Source organism: Aptenodytes patagonicus, chromosome 2 (genome assembly GCF_965638725.1).
Source record: "Aptenodytes patagonicus chromosome 2, bAptPat1.pri.cur, whole genome shotgun sequence".
Taxonomy (NCBI): domain Eukaryota; kingdom Metazoa; phylum Chordata; class Aves; order Sphenisciformes; family Spheniscidae; genus Aptenodytes; species Aptenodytes patagonicus.
Window position 1 is genome coordinate 114,955,132 of NC_134950.1, and position 21,885 is coordinate 114,977,016.

Here is a 21,885-nt window from a genome sequence, read left to right on the forward strand (position 1 = left end):
AGTTTTTCAGCGCTGATGGCACGATCAGGCCCACATTTATCTTTGAAGCTGAAAGAATGACAGCAAGTATCAGAAGTAGCTGCAAGAGTACTGTGGTCTCTTAAAAAGGCAACCCTGGCAACGGCGTCAGGTTTCCTGGTTGGCACGATAGCTCCTGTTCTGTTATTTTTTTCTGATGAGCAGTTGAAATCCCGTTCTAAGTAAACCTTAACGAGATGCTCTTTTCCAATGTTTGTCCTATGAATAGCAAGTGCAAGATAATTCAGAACCAGTTTATTGGCACACTCTGGCGCGGTAAGGAAAAAGGATACGATTCTGTCACATTTATAAATTTTAAAGAGGGTATTATCAGCTCATTTAAAACAAATTCTTCTATATATTCTCCAAGGGGACAGACTTATAAATAATGGAAATGTGAAAAAAAAAAAATACTTCAGCACATTAAGGTACAAATAAAATTGACTGCTACATATTATTCAATTGACTTCTATCTCTACAGCAAAGTGTCAATCATAACAGCATTTTAGAATAGGATTAAACAATAAATGTGCAGAGTTATTATGCAGAAATCTGAAAATCTGATTAATTTGTAATATTTTTGTGTGGTCTCAAAAAGTCAGAAATGGACGTTGCTTTGGGAATACTTACAAACGGTCTATTGAAATATCTGATTTGGAACTAATAAAAACATACAGACTTGCTGACATTTTATAAAGTGAATTCTATAAAAATATGTTTGGCATTTTAATGAGCACTGTCGTTTAATAATGAGAATAACCTGACCTACTATGATCGGTGAGGAGTCCAATAATTGCCTAATAACATGCAAAAAGAGACCCAGTCACTAAATTTTTTATGTGCAATTTACTCATCCGAGTTGCTTGAAAAGAAAGAAATGTAACTAGATACGCGAGATTCAGTGAAAACTCTTTCTTTCAAATGCATTACAATCCTACTGCTGCTGCCATCCCTAAGACCAAAGATAGGTTTTCTTCAGTATGGGTTCCTCCTATACAAAATAAAGTGCTATGTTACTAAACACAATTTTACCTTTGGTAATTTCCACATATTGTTACGGGTTTTTTTTAATCTTCTCATCACAGCTGTATGTGTAAAGTGATATTAGATCAAAGGCTCAATACCAATGAATATATCACTCCCCATTAAGATCAAATCTTATAAATCAATTTTGTTTATGTAATTTTAAGGGCTGAGAATTTTGTCTTTGTGTGTGATTTAATTAATATTAAAACAAGCTCCTGATAATCTGTCACATCATTAAATTGTCCTATGAAAGCTTTGGGAGAAGAACAAAACTGGAGTCAAATATTCACTAGAATTAGATTTTATTGCAATTACTATAGCCTGAGCTCTCAGAAAATAAATAAGAAGTTCTGAAGAAATATGCCTATGCTTTAGTATTTTTTTCCATGGTGCAGCTATCCTAAGAACCACTGTTTTCTGTTATCTGTACCCTAAGGATTTTGCAGTATTTCATCTCACAAGCTGTATGTAGTACAAGTGGGTTATACAGGACCATAAAGCCAAAATTAATTACACTCCTTTCCTTTTGCATTGTACTAATTGGAATCACTTAGGATTACATTCTTTCATATGGTCACTCATCACAGATGATGTATCTTTTTATTTCGGTGCTCAAATGCTCTGCCTGCTGTTTCTAGCACACTTTCCATATGATGCAGGCATCTCAGCAAAACAGCACACGCTTTCACGTGCATGAATGTGGTCTTACATGGCACCCTATATGAAATTATACATGCGCTATTCTCAGACCGAAATTCTCACGTTTCCTCTCATGACCCTTCCAATCTACCTGCTCTAACAGCCACTCGAGTCAAGACTTTTTTCAAAACGCACAGGAAAATCTGCCTGCTGGGCTGGCAGAAAATACAGCAAAGCGAGGATTTCAGGGTTAAGTTCTGTTGCATCACACACAGTGACAGCATTTATTCCTTGCTGTACACTGTCTTCAGCGAGACGCACAGGTCAAAGCTCCCAGGAAGGCGAAGCAGAGCACAAAACCCTGGTAGAAGGCTGCTTTTCCTTTTCTGCCTTTTAATGTTGACCGGGTGGATTCCTCTGATTTCAGAGGATCTGAGGAGTCGGGAGAGCTCTGTGTCACAGCTACTATTTCTGATTCACAGACTCATTGCTACTAATTTGGAAAAATACCTTCATTAAGACCATTGCCCTAAACTGGCAGCGCACAATCCCCTGCATTGTTTTTCCCCTCTGTTTTACCACCTTTATTTGGGAGTTCATTTGTTCCAGATGCTGGAATGACCTCTGCAGGTAAATTATTCCCCTGTCCAAATTCCAGTCCTCACTAATAAAAATGGCCTGTCAAAATCTAGCCTAGATTTTCCACTTGTCCAGATCCAGGCCATTACCTCCTGTTAGGCTATCCTCCAACACTGCTCAGCTTTCTATCAGCGAGGGGTATGGCGGCAAGGAACCAGGACTCATAGCAGTCCCTATGGAGCTGGGGAGCTACCAGCAGCACCTTCTCTGTTCTCACTTATGCTTTGGAGATACTGTACTCTCATTACACCTCTGATTGCTGGTGCACAAGGGGCAGGGAGAAGGCAGTAACAGGGCATCGACTCTGGAAAGAGAAGTAATTCTCCTTAACACCGTTTGCCTAGGCAGGGAGCTAAGACTTCTCTTATAACTGAGCACTGCCATCACAGCCTAAGTCAATGAGTTTGCTCAGTAGTACCGTATGAACAGACAGGAGTGCTACTGCCATGGTACGGCCATGACTGTAGACAAGGCTTTAATATTTAATAAGCGGTATTCATCATATGTGATTCATCATAAATTAATTATAAATTATATAATACATACACTCACCTCTCATCCCGCCAAGGGGCTGGAAGGGCATGACACTATAAAAAATTGAAGTGCACTGTAAACATTGTAAAATAACCCTCTTAAAATAAAACATTATTTAAAATAAAGCTAAGTAAAACAAAGGCAACCTTCTTCTCCCCTTATCAAAGAGAAAAAAAAAAAAAATCCCCCAAACCATGCAAAAAACCTTGTTGAACTATACCTGGTTTAAAAATGAGAAAACCACAAGAGAAACATCAGAAAGAAAAAAAATTCCACATCCCAAGGCCTCCGAGCCTCCTCATACAAAATTACAGCTGTAAACGCACTAGTTATAAACAGGCTTTCCACTGTTTGCTTCCTTTTTGTTTCTTACACATCTTCAGCAACACAACAGGTAACTCAGTTCTAAATGTCTTTATCTGCAGTGCCCCATGAAGGAGGGAATGCTCTAATACGCACTTTACAAAGGAGCAAATAATGGACAGAGGGACTCTGATCCAGATTCTCAAATCAGCACCATTTAGGCACCTACATCTCCTCAGCTGTAGTTACACTGTTCAGGAAAGCATGGGTCAAAACACAAAACTGCTCTGTGACTCCTTGGCTGCTCCAGGGCTACCAGCAGCTCTGGCAAGGTGAACCTGCACGTGCTCCCCAGCACCCTGCACTCGGATGCACTGCCCGTCCCAGCGGCCCTTGTCTCACATGATGTCCGATGCTTGCAGGGAACCTGCAGCTGACTGGCAAATGTGACTATGCTGAAGAGCATTACAGGATATATGACGGAGTGCATTAAACACGTACATCCACCTCTGTCCCGGACCTCCTGGTTCATCTGCAGATGTGTGCTTGTGCCTGCTCAAAGGCACGATGCACACTGGCATCTCCTCTCAAACTCTGCACCAAAGCTCACTCAAAGCCAATGCTCAAACCACAGCATAGGACTAGCCTCAGCAGATGATCTGGACATAAATAACTTCCTCGTGGCCTTCAAGAATGAATTCAATGTGTCTCACATTTGTATCAGAACCAGGGAGATGCTGGGCCACATCTCTTTAGTACTCAATGCTTTGGAAAACAAGCAGGATCAGATTTAATAATACTAGATTTTCAGTAATCAAAAGAATACATAAATCCTTCTGAGATACCCATTTAAGCAAATATTTTAAATGAATCAACATTAATAAAAGAACACAGCATTTCAAGCAACAGTTCATATTAAAATCCTTAGATACAGTTCCACAATGTGACATTAAATTACTTGTATTTATCTCTCAGTAACTGTAACAATAAGAAATCAAGAGTAGACTTTTTTCTTACTCATTGAGCCAACTCACATTAAAGATACAGCTTTAAGAATGAAATCATTAAAGTGAAAATACTGCCTGTGAGAAAAAAGTCTTACATTTTTAAAACTAATAAACTCGCAGTCTGAGCATGTAATATAGCTGCATTTAGATCATAAGCCATATTAGCAGGGGAAAAAAAGATAACTTTTTAAAAGAAATTAAATAGACCGACTGATAATACTCAAATTATTAGGTATGGTGTGTGAAAGTCCATCATCTCTGATTAAAGTAACTCAGCTCTTCATTAAATGAACCCTTAATTGTCAGCAATTATAGCAGGAGCAATCTTGCGGAGCAAAATTTAATAGCTGAAAGAAAAAGATGCAGCTGATAATGAAAAAACATAACATTCCCTCCAAACAATCCTCATTCTGCCACGAAGCACCATATTGTGGCTCTTAATTTCACTATTTTCATTGTCCTGCTGCCTCAGAGGTTGGACATGTAGGTAGGAAGCCTTTCCAAATCACCTCTTCATAAAACCTTAGTAATCAGATTGCTACACAAATTTCACAAACACATCTAAATTTTACAATACTTGCAGGAGAGAAAATTGAGATTTTATGCTGAACCCATTTTACATTGGTATTATCCTATGGTTATCAGAGGAGATATTCCTGTTACCTCAGCAAAGAAAATCAAGCTCAGAAATTAAATGAGAATAATGAATAACCCACTGAAAGGTATGAATTTAAGCTTGCACTTCTCATAGTTAATTCAAGTAGTCAGATAGTTGTCTTCTTCCAGTCCATGACCAAGATGTGGCATACAATTCACTCATCTGGATTGTGTAAAACCTCTCTAAGTATCAGGTTATCGCACGGATCGTTAAGCAATTCACCTTTTCCTGCTGACCTCTACTTCAGATTCTAAGCTTTTATTTTTAGGCAGCGATTTCAGCCTCGCAAAGGAAACCAAACAAGTAGAGATCTGGGTGTGTGCAGAATTACCACCAGCACCTGTTAACTCTGAAACCTAACAACGTTACAATGTTGATATAGTTATTTTACTGTTCGATCATTTTAGCACAACATATAACTACTGTGCTTATCTTCCACAATGTCAGATTGTCTCAACTGACATAACTTAACTCTCACTCTTAATTTTCCTCTACCTATGTACGAAAACCTTCTAGTTTACCTTTGAAAATGTTTGCGGTGTGATAAGGAAATGCCATATTGATCTACCATATTGACATATATGTCGATGCAATATCCTGTACAGAAAAGCTAAAAATCCTGCATACAGAATGGATTGAATTAGACAGCACAATGAATAGAGCAGATTTGCTTTACTGACTGTATCATTCAGTACTTAAGTAAGTAAAACCCCCCAGTTTCATACTTATCTGAAACTGCCACGCAGCTGCTACTGCAAAGCTGCCAAAATTCACTGCAGAGCTCAAAATCATTCTGCCAGCAGAGCACAAAATCTTGCCTTTGCCTGGTCCCTGGGGATATTTTCTCCTAAAGGATCTTCTCCCGCAAGACACATAAGGTAGCCCCAATCACTGTGCTCGTTACCCGTATGCACAGAGCTTGGCTTGTATTTGTGCACCTGCATCTTTCTGGATCAGGACTGATAACATTAAAACTCCATGACTGTTTATAATGAAAATCAGCCTATTAAAGTGATTCATGTTACAGAGAACTTTTCCTGGGCAAGCACCAGTTTTATTTACCACCAAACAAAAAAACTGCCATACCAAGGCACAAAAATTACAGATAACGCAAAAACCCAACTCTCCCAACTGCCTTAAATTTTATTCCTTCCCATCTTTATTTTTGCTTCTCTTTCATTGTCTTATCTTTCCTTCTTTCTCTTTTTCCCATGTGAAATATTTTTCTTATTGGTGCCTATATGAATATTCTTCCACTTCAGATACTTCATGTGAGAAAAGAAGCGTCGCTACTGCAGAAAAGGTGAAAGGATATAATTGCAAAAGTATGTTCTTTATTCAAAATAGACTCATTCTACTTTTCTTCACCCCCTAAGTACAGTGCATAAAAATCCCTTGTTAATGGTACATACATTTTTTATGAATTGGACCCTTCATATTGAGAGTTCTAGTTTCTTTTATACTGTATGCATTAGCACAAATATAATCACATTAAGGTCACAAAGACCCTATCAGTTTTCCCTGAATTCATACAACATTTCATACTCACTGTTTGCTGTTAGTGCTGGTGAATGCAATGATGATAAAGGTTATTTACCAGAAGATGGACAGTTGAATGCATTATTATTTCATGTTGGGCAGCTGATCCCTAGCTAAGAAGGGCAAGAGGCTTCTCTAAATTAAACTTTCCTTTCTTTACATCCCTGGAAGCTTACTAAATGCCAAAGAGTGAGCACATTGAAGAACATCTATTTTGGAACAACTGCTACAGTTTTCCATCTTTGTAGCTAACTAAGATTTCTTTATGATTTTTACAGCATTTATCTATGCATGCATTTTTATTCCTAACAGGGCAGAGGGCAAGCTTTCCACCAAAAGCCCAACTTCCTGACACTCACCCTCCCCATCTGACTCCTGTACCCTCCCCAAAATAAGGTAGACTATGATGGTATCTTATAATGATATACATTGCTGTTTGCCTGGGAAACCTTGAACAATTTATGTATTACGGGCTTGGCTGCTGGCACTACAGGCTACTGAAAGCCAGGCAATACCTGTGGACAGCCTCTGGTGCACAGTAATTCAGGCTTCTGGGTGGAAGAAAAGGGTAGCATGTCTGACATCTTTTGCTTTTTACAAGTTACATTGATAGACTCATTTACAAAGGATAGGGCACAGGTAGGTGGCTGATGACAGAAATTTAACTCGCAGCTTTGACACCTTCCAGGGACTGGAAAGAAAAAACTGTAAGGTGGGGAGGGGATGAACCTAGTGTCCTACCAGTCCTATGAGAGCCTGTTTAGAAATTCGAATGATCTTGTTCGGTGGGTGGGGAATATCCAGTTAAGGGAGGAAGCATTCAATTAAACCCAGTAAAAGCACCTGGCACTTACATCTTCAACAGAGCCAGTGTTCAGCAAAATGCACCCCACAATATATGTAAATGCCTACTGGAGCATCCTAACCAGCAAGTACGGTCAAGCAACCATGGTTTATCACTCTTGCTACTGAGTTCACTGTCTGGTTTCATCCCTGTGGTGTCTTTAACAATTTCACACTCTCTGCTGTGGTCTTTACACAGCCCTGTGGGGCAGCTTCATCAAGTGTCTCATTACAGGTTGTTCAGCTGTTCAGACTTTATTGAGACTCTTGAAAGAGCCGTCCCACAGAGCGGTGTGCTGTAGGAGTCCAGTCGAGATCCAGGAGGAAACCTTAACAGTGGCAGCAACTCTGTATGCAGGAGACCACACTCCTAGATCAGACTAAATCACAAAACTGGTAAGGCTACATTATAAACCTATTTAGCTGCACATGTACCTTCAGAAATTCCTAGCTACAAAAATTCAACAGCCCTCCCCCTTCAAAAGCAGCCTGTGCTGTTTGATATCTGCAGCAAGTTCTCATGATGTGGCTCAGCAGGGTGAGCCATTATTTCAAATGAAAGTGTTGGCTGGGAGCTGCAGAAACTCATGGTATGCATGCCTCCAGATCTTGTAAATCCTGAACTGAATTAACTTCTGTCTCTTTATTATCGTCTGAAATCAATTGTAGTGACTATTTACAAGGAGCTTTTGCCAGGAGTTCCCAAACACTTTATATTTATCTGCTTTTAAAGAGCATTCAGTCTGCCGGCCAGGTCTTGCAAGCTATGTCAAGCCTGACCATTGTTAAACCAAGTTTAAAACACACAGCAAGGGCTTTTGGTCCCCTCCCCCCACACACACATTTCCATTCCCTCCCTCCTCTGTAGACCAAAAGCTAAAAGTATAAAAAAGACCTAAAGAACTAGTAGTCAGCATTATCATCCCGTCTGCCTCCCAGATTTGAGCAGCTATTTACCAGACAATGATAATGAAACATTCTGTAGCAACCACTAAGATGGTCTTTCACACACTAAAAATACCCTAAAACAGATCTGCAGGGAAATAACCAATTGGTTTACAAACATTTGGATACTGTTCCTGTAATATGTTGATCTTGCCTTTATGTGAGTCAAACCCCCGTCGGATTTCACATGTGTTGGATTAGTTCTCTAGGAAAGGTTTAAGAATACAGCACAGGTTAAAAAAGCTTTACACGTAACATGCATAAATCCCAGGACAGGATGAAAGATCTCCTGGTTAGTAACACCTTGTCATGGCAAGACCTCTTTGTAACAACATGCCATGCAGGAAGGAAAAAAGCAAAAAGAAGCCACACGACTTAGCTTTGCCAAAATACCAAGTAGCAGGCAACTTGCTTCAAAGAGTGAGAGAGGGCACTGCGATACATCCTAACAGGATTAAATTATATGGGCTATACAAACAGTTTCTAATCCATGAGAATGCTTGTGTTCATATATACATGTATGCCTCTCTCTCTATAGATACATATTTTTAAACAAATTAGTTTCCTACATCCCTTTCATTTTTCTATTATTGTTCTGTTTATTTTTTCAGCATTACAGTAATTGAAAAATATCTACTGGTAAAAGATGCTATTAATTTAAGTGCATTCATAGTGTGTTATGTCACTAATAGACTTAGGTAACATTATTCTTTGATCCTTTTTACAAAGCATTATTTTATTGTCCTCTCATTTCTAAGATTTTACTTCCACTTAAAGTCAAGTAGAGTGAGGGCTTTGCAGAACTCTATTATATTATTGTCCTGTCATTATTCTAACTCCATTACACAACAACACAAAACCAGCATCAGCTTCCATTTGTCATATTATTTATTTTGAGGATTATGTCAGATCTCAGACTATGTGTACGTGCCTACTAAACATAATTTGGAGTTGGGCAAAAAGTAATCACTGATTCCTTCTAAAAATGCTTTTAAAGAAAACATTTTTTAACTCTTCTATATTTTTGTAAGAGCTCTGTCATCTGATTTTGAGTCATGCAACCCTTTAGAAGAATCTAGCTATATTTACAAAAAATAAGACAATGTCTAGAGGTACATATAGACAAACAGATTTGAACTTCTTTGTCCATCCTCCCAGCTGAGCTGACAGAAGCCAGTCCTGGTGTGGAAGCCACACAGCTGTGCTCACATGGTGCTCTATACACGCACACTGTGTGCTGCTTTAACACAGCTGTGCTGCTTCTAGGCAGAAGCTGTCTTGTGTCTGGCCACAGTGGAGCACAGAGGACCTGGAGCAAAGAGGACCCTGGGCCCACCTTTCCTACAAGTCAGATCCCTCAGCAGCCAACAAATGGCTCAGCACACCTGATGTGCTTTCCAGAAGTGGATTGCTGTTGCCTTCTTAATATCTTCTCTTAGCATCCCTGGCTTTGAGGATACGCAAAAGACAGTCAGGGTTGGTTTGAAATAGCCAACAATTCCACTGTCTGTTCCTTATGGCTGCCATAAAGGACAGAAAGATCAGGAGCTAATCCGGCAAAAGCAAGATTTGGGCTCAATGCCCAACCATCACAGAATTCCCACGAGACCTTCATCAGCTCTTTTCATCTCATACACAGAGAGCATTGTTAGGCCCTCAGAGCTTAGAGAAGTCCTGGACCAAAGGAGCATGTCAATTAGAGTGGTTGTATCGGCAGGTACTGCCAGTATGCAACTTCCTCCAGTCACAGACTTCTTATCATCTGACACTACCCTATCTTTAGGGCAAACACCTATGTTGGACATAGTGCGATGTCTGCGCAATTGGGCTCTAGAGTTGCCTTTCCTCCACGTTGAAGGAATCTGCACTCAGCTCTCTGGGATAACTTCATGTTGTCTTTGAGACAAAGCCACTGCATGCCTTCCTTGCATCCTCATATCGGCACAAAAACCTCCTACTCTCTTCACCTTGCCTCTCCTTAACTCTCTCCACATGCTGGCTACTGAAGGACTGCTGGAGAAAATAATATTTGCTCACTACCAACTATATAGTCCCAAGTGAGATTCTGGTCACAATCAGTCATTCCATTAACCATCACCCAGATTCCTCCCCTTGCTATTCTGTAGGACCTGTTGGTTATATAGATAACAACGCACTAAGTAGATTTAACTCAGCAAGAGATGTCTGGGTTCAAAACTCAATCTAGATCAAAAACACACTAATACAAAACAAAAAATACTCATATCCACACTTACTGTCTTCTCAGTTAAAAAGGTATTTAAAGAGCTTCCAGGGAAAATCCATCTCTTCACCATAATACGTACAACTGACATTCATAAGACAGTTGTATACAGAAAACAGGACACAGTAGGTTTTATTTCAGTCATTGTGAAGCACACCGCTTGTATGTCTTAGTGTACTTTGCACGTGTATTGTTATAGTAGCATTGTTTTCACTAATGTTATTCTAATGACTTTCCTCTGAAGAGCATTTGTGGACACCACAACTCCCTAAATGGTAACAATGGATAAACATCAGCTTGAGAAATGCAGGTCTATATTATTTATGAAGCTGCAATTCTCCTGTAAATAACCCAGTTGTTAAAATGATATGTATCTATGTAATTGAGTCTTCTGTATACAAATAAATAAGGCTTTATTGCAATGTCAGAAGTTAACAGACCAGTCAATAAAATCAATAACTCACTTTTTCTTGCTTATATATCTAACTTTTCTCCACCTTTCCTATGTCCTCTGTTCTGGTTACATATTAACACTCCAAAGGATATATAGTTCTTATGATATTGTTTAGTAAATGGTGGTCTGAAGAAAAGTCTGAAGAAACACCGCCTCAGCAATTTAATACTCTGCCTATTTATTGTGTACTTTTACATATACCTGTTTGGTATAAATCAGGGAGAAAGAAACTGTCTTGATCTATACATCAGAGTGCTAGAGATTTTTAATGTGAATGACTACACGAAGGTCTAAGTAAATTAGGTTCATATTGATACATTCAGCTAAAAGTGCTCCAGACCTAGATTGCATTATTGTATAACCACTGTCAAGACAGCACTGCCAGATTATAACACTGTGCTGCTTATGCCTCTATGGTTAAGGTTGTGTCAGCATTTCCATTATGCTCCCCATTTTTCCAATATCTGTAACTTGGCTCTAAAATTTGCTTTGGCCTGAAACTTGGTGAACCAGAAGCCAGACCCTACAAATCTTTACTCAAGAAAGTTGACCATTTTATTTCAGTGGGAGTGTTTCCATTAGCTGGGTCCTGCCAGATTACAATCCAAGGTCAAAGTTTATGAGCCTGTTTGTTTTATTTTCTTAATGAAAAGAGAATTGGGTCCCTTTAAAAATACTCTTTAAGAAAAAAAAGGATATGGAAGCACTGGAAAATAATACTTGATTTTGTGATGTGATTAGGTCCCTAACTTGATAATTTCTTGTTTTCAGTACTCCGAAGAAGAAGAAAAATTAACAGCAAAGCTGCTGCAATGTAAAAACTAGCCGTGGGGCATATGCACTAAATTTTGTTCCACTAATTACATTTTCTTGTGGGTTTTCATCTGGGATCTAGCACACCTCCTAAACAGCGTAAAATTGGGATGGCTCCAAATGAGCCATTCTCATCTATCAGGAATACAAACATGCTCACAAAAGCTATCTTATTATGTATGCTCCGTACAGGCTCTTCATTCAAAAATATTTTAACAGATGTCATGCTGGATAAATATAATGGCTCATCTGAGGCTTAGAAACACTTTACTCACAGTAGAAGCAAATTTGGGCAGCATTTTTCAAATTGAGTTAAGTCCTTAATACACACCCACAGGCTTACTTAGACTTATAGATACAATATCTTTTTCTTTCGTCCTCCTTAGCTAGCTGAACACATGATCTGTTATCAATGAAAATTTTCCTGTTCTGATGCTGCTCTCTTGGTTCACTGCTGAAGTATGTCCTAACTCTGCATTTGGCTTTTGGATAAGATTACTGTGGAGCACTGGTCGGGGGACAAACACAAGCCCCTTCTGCGTGGCTCCAGCAGCCTGCAGGTTATCTGCAGAGAAGCACAGGACGTGCATGTTGTACAACAGCATCCTCTGAACCCTTTCTTTTTGAAAACTGACCACAGACAGGGTTGCCCAAAACTGCAGAGGGTAGCGACACATTCCTACACTTTGTTAACCTAAGCCAAAAAGACCCAACAACAGGAAATGCTTTTAAAATAGATACAGAGTATAAATCCAGTTGATGAGCAACAGAAGACTATGCAGTTCGGGATTCCTTTTGGAGTTTCATTTGAAGGAGACTTGCACTTCTACTTTCACTGTCCCTGGTACAGAAGAGGGTGTTGCAGTAAGCTGTATTTGGCTCGAGACTGTAAAGGTCTCAGTACACAACTTCATTATTGTGAGCAGACTCACTGAAATAACACGAGCATGAGGCACCAGTGATGCTTCTTCATGCTTCGGAGGTAAGACCCCTCTGTGCACAGAGTAAGTGTGTGGTACCACCCTCAGGTCTTAGAGAAGTTGCAAGGCTTTGCAAGGCTTCATAAGAATTTAAATATTTTCTTTTTGTTTACGTAATTTTGTTTGGCATTGAAGAACCGGCTCCGGCAGCTGCGCAGATGCAAGTACACAGTTAATACAGTGTGATACCTATTGCGAACAGCATGAAAATTCCTTGCATCAAGACAAATTGTGGCAGTAAGCTACAGGCTTGCTGTTTTATAATAAAGTAGAAGATTTCTTTAAAGCACCTCTGACTTTTGCAAAGTTTGAGATCTTAAACACTGGGTTATATGACAGTGCATGCACCTGACATACCAACTTGCAGGATGGCATGATTGTTGTGTTGTGTCATGTGCTGGGGCCAGAGGTTATCACAGCGGGTTGCAAGCAGGGATGCTGTGCTTTCTCAGGGGAGCCCGCACTGTGACTGGGGTCTCTAAGTACAGTCCTTACCTGCAGCACTTCTGCGCTGGGACCCCTCAGCAGCACCTCTGGCAGCCCAGCTGCTCTGAAATACAATGGGCTAAGCAGGAGAGGACTGCAGTGCTGCTCTGCAGCACAGAAAGTGCCAGGCGAGGGACTAAGCAGCACGAATATCAGTTCTCCTAAGCCACGAGCAGCAGACTTAGGGGCTGATGGGGAGGAACGCGGTGGAAGTGAGCTCATCCACCAGCATGTCTGCTGGTGCTCGCTGGTTTTAGTAGGAGTTGCCTTCTGCAACAGCTTTTCTAGGGATAGCTCCCTGAAATATTAGGTCAGCATCATCAAGTAAGGCAGAGCCAATGCTAAGACTCGGTCAGTTGTTTGAGCATCTTATAGACTGTACACCTCAGGAGCGGGGCCTACCCTTCGGCGAGCAAAAGCATGGCAGCATTAGCTGCTGTCTACCTACAGCATCGGGGAGCATGCTGAGCGTGCCTCTGTGCTTGAGCTCTGGGCATTGAAACAATTTCATATCAGAACTTCAGGCTGACCCGCTACAGGGGACACAGCTCAGGTGACAGAAAAAAAGTGGTTTAGTCACTGCAAAGAATAGTGACAACATTTATGTCTCATATCTAGGTAAAATGGGTGCTGTCTTAACCTTCATTCATTTCCTTTTGAAGCACACGGTTCTAAAGGGGGAAGCAAGAATATGCACCCTTTATTTATTTACAAGAAAGAGGTCACAAGACTATAAAAATAAGGTTATGGGGTACCAATCTATAATTCTGAGTTCTTTTTCTCCCACTCTGATGATCTGTGACAAACATCATAGAGCAAATCACACCATCCCTTCTTATACAGAAGACCTTGATGGTCAGTGGTTTCTTAAACACCTAATCTCAAAGATACCCTGTAATCCTTAGAAAAATCCTGCGGATTTTGGGGGACAAAAGCATTCCTACAGTGATCCCTACATTTTTCTCCAGGGCTCTTCACTGGGGCTGGCACTCTCATAACATACATGCACTTAAAGTCTGACACCTGACATACCTCTTCTAAGAAAGAATCGGTTTCAGGCTACAGTTGCTTTCCTTGGCTCCCTTTCCTGCTCAGCTTCCCCTTTTTCTGTGCTGTTTTCCTCCTCTTTTATGAGGATTCTTGGACAAAAACCCTGAAACAGTGACTTCAAGAATATTAAAAATATGGGGGGGTAATTGCTTATGTTTTTAAAGGCGGGGTGGCTCTTGAAAAAAAAAAATCTCAAATGCAGTATATGAGGCAAATTTTAAACCCGCTATTTTCTGAGAATGACTTTGTACTTGGAATAAAAAAATATTTTGCATTAAAATGGGAACAGTGGAAGAAGTCAGAGTAGATGGGTGACAGATCCTGCCACTAACACAAGTGTTTAAAACATATCAGGGCATCCTTGAGGCTGGAGGCCCCACACATGTCACCCTCTCATGCTGGACCAGAAAGTAGAATTTATCCTTTAGGAGCAGCTCATCTTCCAAGGATACTTTCGTAAGTACAATAGCTTGTTTTTCATGGGTCCCCAAGTGCACAAACCAGAGGCTAAAAACCCTTTCCTACCTCCTCTAGGAAATTCACAGGTTCCAGAACTCATTTGACAGCTTTTACTGATTTTGCAACACAAAACTACAGGGCATTCCTACTGTAATGCCAGTGAATATCTAGGAATTATCACTCGCTTTTAATAAATGACAAGAAATACTAATGATGTGGTAATGGCAGTTGACAGCATTATTAGCATGAAATTTTTTCTGCTCAGTTTACCTTGGGGGCCAATTTCCCGGAGCGAACAGAAGCCAGGAGGAGTGAATTCACATCCCAAACCAAGCAGTCAAATGCAACCCACAGTCAGGAGTTCTGAAATGGACTCACTTATCTGACAGACTTGTACAGTCTCCTCCCCTCTGTGTGCTACCACAGAGGCAAACACCTGGGAATGCACTGGAAGTGACAACCCTCATCTGTCCAACTAACAAGGACTGTTTTAAACAGTCAATTTTGTATCAAACTCCCATCCTCTACGGATCAGACAACAGCAGCAAACACTGAACAGGGGGATGCACCAAAGCAACCCTTCTGGCAACGATTTTCCACAGTCCGCCCCCTCATCCAGCAGGATTGCAGCAATGCTCCCAGGTGGGTGTTGGAGTTTCTTAGATCCCATCATCACCATAGTAAGTACACTTAAGTAGTGCAAAATGCTTAAGCCTCACTACCGTCCCCTAGGCTCAAGAGTTTTCACAACCACTTTGCATCCAGTTTCCCCCAAGTCCTTTTCTTTGGCATTCCCTACCATATATATAGACTCACAACTATTTCAGCTAGTCCCATTGTGTCACCAGGTAACCCTCTACTTTCACCAGAAGGCTCATCACTCTATCAAGCTGTTAGGGCCCGTTCGCACAAAAGACCCAAGACGGTCTGTGTGGGAACACATTGCCTTGCTACCTTCTGAGACATTGATCTGAATTATTTTCTGCCCAATAAACAATGAATAAAAATGACAAAAAAACAACCTTTATTAGAACTAGGATGATTAGCAAAGTATTAACTTTTATCCCCGTCAGTCATTTCAGCAGCAACGACGGTGCTCCATGAAGACTTTCCAGTCGTTTACTTACTATGGTTTAAATTCTTCCTAGGACTTCACATAGCTGCTTCATGTGTAAACAGTACATAATTATTACCACACTATGCTAATCAGCATTACAGAATAGGCAAAAACCCCTGCAACTATTTTTCCTCTCATAGAAGTTCTCAGCAAATATTTGTTTTTCCTGAAAAAGCCAAGTCCAGGTGTGGTAGACTTCTTCCCAAATTTACATCCAGTTGGCCAAATTCTGCTCTCTGACATTCACCAAATTCAGCTGAATACAGGAGAGTTCCAATGGGTCACTCAAAAAGATGTACCCTGTGAAGGTCTGACTGTCCTCCAGCTCTGCTGGGAGTTTATAGATCTGGTGCTGACACGTGTTAGATTAGGCAGGCATGCATCAACATCTTTTACTGTTCAGTTTTAAGCCTGCACATTTCTGTTTAATTTCAGTATAACTAGTCACATGTCGACACGTACAGCCATGGGGATTAAGTGACAGCTAAACAAAACCCCTTCTGCATGCATATTTTTATGTTTAAACATCACGTCCTCTGCAAAGAACATGAAGGTGCAATAGCATATATTTCTGCACCTAGTCCATGTGTTTATGCATCTGCTACAACATGATGTGCTGGCATCCCTTTCTATGCACCTGTGTGGTGATCCAGCTGGGGGAAATGACATATTGGCTGGATTGGGGAGAAAAATATTCTTTTCAGCAGGATGGGCTCCTTGATCTGGTTCACCACATGGGTTCAGCGCACAGGGCACAGCAAGGTCAAGGTGGAGTGAGGAAGCTTAAACAGCAGCAGTACTGAAGGTGTTAATGGCTACTTCTGCAGAAAGGATTCATCTTTGGGCACCTACTGATGTGAGCAGTTCAAACACATACAGGGACTTAAACTGACAGTATATTGGACCGGTCATTTTTATGATCCTGACCACAAAACCCAATCCTGTGAGATTCTGCTCTGGCAGACAGAACTGGAAACTCCTTCAAGCAGCAAACCAGACTGAAGACCTTGCTTTCAAGTTTTCAGACAGGCACACTGTAATACAGTTGAAACACCTTTGTACAATACTCTACCTGCTTTGGATTCTCATATGTTCACTCCAGAGGGTAGGAAAGCTTGACAATGTAAGTTTTATTCAAAAATTCCTCTTCTCATGGAACATTGCTTGCCTCCAAATAGCGCAGCAGAGCAGTGCAGAGGGGTTGTCTGCCTTCTCACAAAGAGGATCGCATGCATTTCACCAACAGCAAGCAGAGCTGGCATGTCCAGACAAACAAAGGCATAGATTACTCAGGCGGGCAGCCTCAAACATTGAGCTTGGAAATGAACCTGGCAGCAGGCCAGGAGATAAGATCTAGAGTAGCTCTTTGTATTCTAATACAGGTGTCTGAATCACTGCTCAAACCAATAGACTCCCAACCGGTCTGCAGTCTCCCCTGACACTCTGTTGACATGTTGCTCAACTCCATGTTGGCCAACACATACACTGCTCTCAGGGTGGGTTCCCAGGGACCTTTTCCTGGTTCTGAGTGCTCAACAGTTTTTAGACTTTTCAAGCTCTCCTCTGCTGATTTAAAAAAAAATAAAATACAAGAGGATCTAGATGATCTAACACATGCCTGTTTGGTCAAATTGCAGTTTTGATCCTGAATTAGATACATCTGCTCTGCAAAGGGAACTTGTGCTCTCTAAGAGATTTGCTGCATCCTGGTGGCCAGGGATGCTCTACATGGGCAGTGAACTTACTTTTGCAGGGCATGACACAAACTTAACTGATTTCAATACAAAAGACATTCATTGACTTCCATAGGTTTGACTCAGCACGTCAACATCAAGCCATCTTCTAATAAAGACCAGGAGGAGCACATGCAAACAGTGCTGTTTGCCAAGGTCCCAGCAAGTGCTGAACCACTCCTTTTGTGCCCCACAGGAGGGATCTGCATTCCACCCACTTCTGTCTTAAACATCTCTTTAGACATGTTCTCATCATCCCTGGAATCTGGCAATTCCCTCTTATCATAAATTTATCATGTATTTAAAAGTGCCTTGGTTGTCAGATCTGTAGCAGGCACTAGCAGACAATTCAAATGAGACAGAGAAACTACCAATGTTTAAAATGAGCCTAACATGAAGAAGCTAATGTACTTCCCCCTCACTGTTAGCCACAGTGAGAATTACTCAGCAAAGCAACTCATGTGACTGGCATTACCAAACTGTGTACAGATCCCTTTGCCACCCTGTTGTATGTGTGTCATTCTGTTTGGAAATTTTGTTGTTATTTCTGTACCATGGCTGAGCTGGTGGGAATTGGTCCCCATGTCCTCTGCAGGCAACAATCCATGCTGCCTTTTTCCCCAAGTTTCCCTCAACTATCTCCCTGTCTTGCTAACAGGAGGATGAATTTATTGTTTGTAAAGTTTTCAGGGACACTTAATCACGTAAATCTAGTTACTCACTGAAAACCCATTTCCTGAATGTCAGAAGTCCTCCTGTTGGACAGTAATGGCCCAATTCTAACCATGCTCAGGGAAAGAAAAGGACACAAAAGCTTATTTCGCTTTGGCTGTTCAAGATCTGTGGAAATTCCCCATAGATCCCCAGTGGCCCTCAGATTAAGACTCATCCATTTGTCCTATTCCCAAGAGAAGCCAGGCAAAGCTTGAACAAGAAAAAAATAAGCACGCATGGCAGAACTATTTTCTTGCTTTACTATGTTTCGCCCACCTGTAATCTACATAGAAAAAAAACCCCAAAATAACAAAAAGAAAAAAAAAAAGGAGTTAATCAAAATTTTGGAAGTCTAGAAGCTCTGCAGTCAGCCACAGTAAAGATATGGCTCATATCCAACCTACTGTCTGAGGGCTTAGCTCTAGCAACCTAAAACAATAGAAAAGTTCAGCTCTCTCCTGCATCTATTTGTTTAGATGAGTAAAAAAGGAGGAGAAATAAGATGCCCCCCACGTATTTCATTGATAGGGAAACTTAGGCACAGGGAGTAGATTGCCCATGATCTTGCCCAAGATTGACCTGTCCAAGATGATGCAACAAATCCATGTCAGAATTGGAACTGACCTTTCCTCTAGAGCTGTTTTGTGCCTAGACCTGAACTCAAATGAAAGCAAAAATAAACCACAAAACAACGATAAATGTTATTGGCAGCTGGAAAAGTAGAAAACCAACTCATGGGGACAAAAAGTTGCACATGAGATAAATGCAAGCATTCTTCCCAAGAAGCCTGAAGAAAATCGAGCCTCAGAAACTCAAAACAATTCTACACAAATTGATGAGAAACAGCAAACCAGATATTTTTATGTTTTTTAAAATAGGTGATAATAGATGCTGTCTCCCAAAAGGGCCAAGTGTAGCCTGTAGTAAGATACAGCAACCTTTTCTGGCTGAAGTTTCTGAATTGAAGTTTCTGGTTGAAGTTTCTGAATCCTCCTTGTGTTGCCCCTGTTTTTCCCCTCAGAAGATGTGAGATGCCTCTCTTCTTGAGCCATAGAGCATTGGTTGGATTCAAACTCTTTCCACTTCATCCTCTCTCTCTTATCCAGCGAAGTGCATGCAGCGCACTGATCAGTGGACAAGATCACTCTGTAGTCATCCAGGGTATTTGTCAAGGGTCTGTATTTAAATATGCATTGTTTGCAACAAAGGAATAAAGCTATGAAAGGTTATTAGAAAATTAAATGCAGCTATAAATTAATTTCTGTAGTAACTACTCATTAATATTTAATATATTTATATAAAGGATAAATCTCCTCAACTCCCTAGGCATCCTACATTTAATAATGTGGAAACAGTTTCTCTCCTTCCTGTTGCTGAGACTGGATTTGTAATAACTAGTAATGTTAAATGTATTTTTTTAAAATCAATAATAAATAAATACATAAACACTTCCCTCCAGAATGCTCCTGATGTTATTTACAAAATTAAAAAAAAACCCTACAGAATGCCAAGGGACTTCATAACCATTTCATTACTACCTCCCTAATTGTATGTGGTGGAACTGCATAATCAGTTTATTGAAATTGAAATCTTTGGAACTGATTCTCCCTACAGACATTAACAATAAGCATCCTGTGCAATAACACAGTACTTAATGTAATATAAACATTATATGCACCAAGCTTTAAACATCCCTTGGCTTCACCTGCTGGAATTGGACATTTTTAACACTCTTGTGTTCTGCCACTGCATTGAATCAAATATCTAATTTACAGACTGCAAAATACAATATTCCCATATTACAATAAATAAAGGAAGATACATTCAGAAAACACACACACACAATCGGTATGAGGATAAGCAAGACTACATTTAATAAAGTGGAAATAAAGCAGACTCTTCTAGGAAATCTGAATGGATTTTAATGCACAATATGAAAGAAATTGCTTCTGCTTCCCACAGTGCCCCTGCAAATAACTAGGCTGGTACTACAAAGTCCGGATGCAACTTACTTCTACTTAGCAAGGGGACTTTACTCTTGTGTGTAGCTCCGTTCATACAAGCAAAAGTATTTTTACTCAAGTGTATACCCAGATATCAATAGGATTGCTCTCTAAAGAATGAGGTTCATATTTTAGTTTGCAGAATTTAACATGGTAGCAAGTAACGATGAGACTAAGAAACATTCACCTGCACATTCTCAAGTCAACATTAGGTCAACACAACTCAAAACCAAGAAAAATGTTGTACTTCTATCTGTTTTCATTTGCAACAGCAAATAAAGAAAAGCTGAGATTTTATTATTATTTTATTATTACTACTATTACTATTGCAAAGGTTTCTGTCCTTTTTAAAGATCAGGAAAAGGGGTTTTTTTGGGAAAAACTCTGATTGATGGGTTTTGATAACTTTTTTTTTCAGGTGCTTCAAACAGCATATTTAGAAAAGTCTTTACCAAGTAAGAGTTCAATACTTCAATTAAAGAGGACTAGCTGGTTCCACTAATATTTCCAAAAATTAAAAAAAAGTAGAAACAGAAAAAAGTCCTAAAATAACTTCTAACATCATAAAATGAATGGAGAAAGTTGTTCCTTCTTCTCTATAGCTCTGTTATCATGTACCAGCAATGGCATGTGCACCTCTGTCGTGGTTTAACCTCAGTCGGCAACTGAGTACCACACAGCCGCTCACTCACTCCCCCTCCCGCCCCCCCGGTGGGATGGGGGAGAGAATTGGAAGAGTAGAAGTGAGAGAAACTCGTGGGTTAAGATAAAAACAGTTTAATAATTGAAATAAAATAATAAAATAATAATAATAATGTAATAATAATAATACACAAAGCAAGTGATGCACAATGCAATTGCTCATCACCCGCCGACCGATGCCCAGACAGTCCCCGAGCAGCGGCCCCCCCGGCCAGCTTTCCCCAGTTTATGTACTGAGCATGACGTCACATGGTATGGAATGTCCCTTTGGCCAGTTTGGCTGTGCCCCCTCCCAGCTTCTTGTGCACCTCCAGCCTTCTCAGTCGGTAGAGCATGGGAAACTGAAAAGTCCTTGGCTAGTGTAAGCATTACCTAGCAACAACTAAAACATCGGTGTTTTATCAACTTTGTTCTCATCCTAAATCCAAAACACAGCACTGTACCAGCTACTAGGAAGGAAATTAACTCTATCCCTGCCGAAACCAGGACAACCTCTTAAAATGTCAGTCTCAGTCACCTCATCTTCATAAAGTTTTATAAGACACTGAAAAGATAATTAAGATTAGGGCTATTAGATCTTGGGACTGTCCAGTTCTCCTGTAGCCTTCCCCTAGATTCAACTGATGGTGCATAATAATGTGGCATCACAACCACTATGGGACTTCACGACCAGAGCCAGCCAGCAGAAGTACCAGCTCTGCTTCTAGACAGGAGACTCCAGAGTTGAGCACAGCATTTTGCAACATTATTTTATACTTTTTAAGAACATAACAAACAGATTTGCAAGGCTGTGCAAGTTACCAAACAGAGCATTTGGAGCCAGCTCCATGCTCGAGCAAAGCCTCACAACAGACTTGCTCCTACCACAGGGCTGGACATCACATCACAGGCAAAGGAGATAGCTGGTTAGTGTCCTAAGAACTGCAATGACAATATAAATTGAAGATAATTTTAAACATAGAGGGTCCAAACCAATATCGC

The 21,885-nt window shown here is 40.4% G+C and overlaps 1 protein-coding gene across 1 annotated transcript in view; it reads right to left on the reverse strand.

The window, feature by feature from the left end:
• The window catches only part of POU6F2 (POU class 6 homeobox 2), a 318,362-nt gene that overhangs the window by 185,904 nt on the left and 110,573 nt on the right, over window positions 1–21,885 (reverse strand). The gene's annotated exons all lie outside the window — the stretch shown is intronic.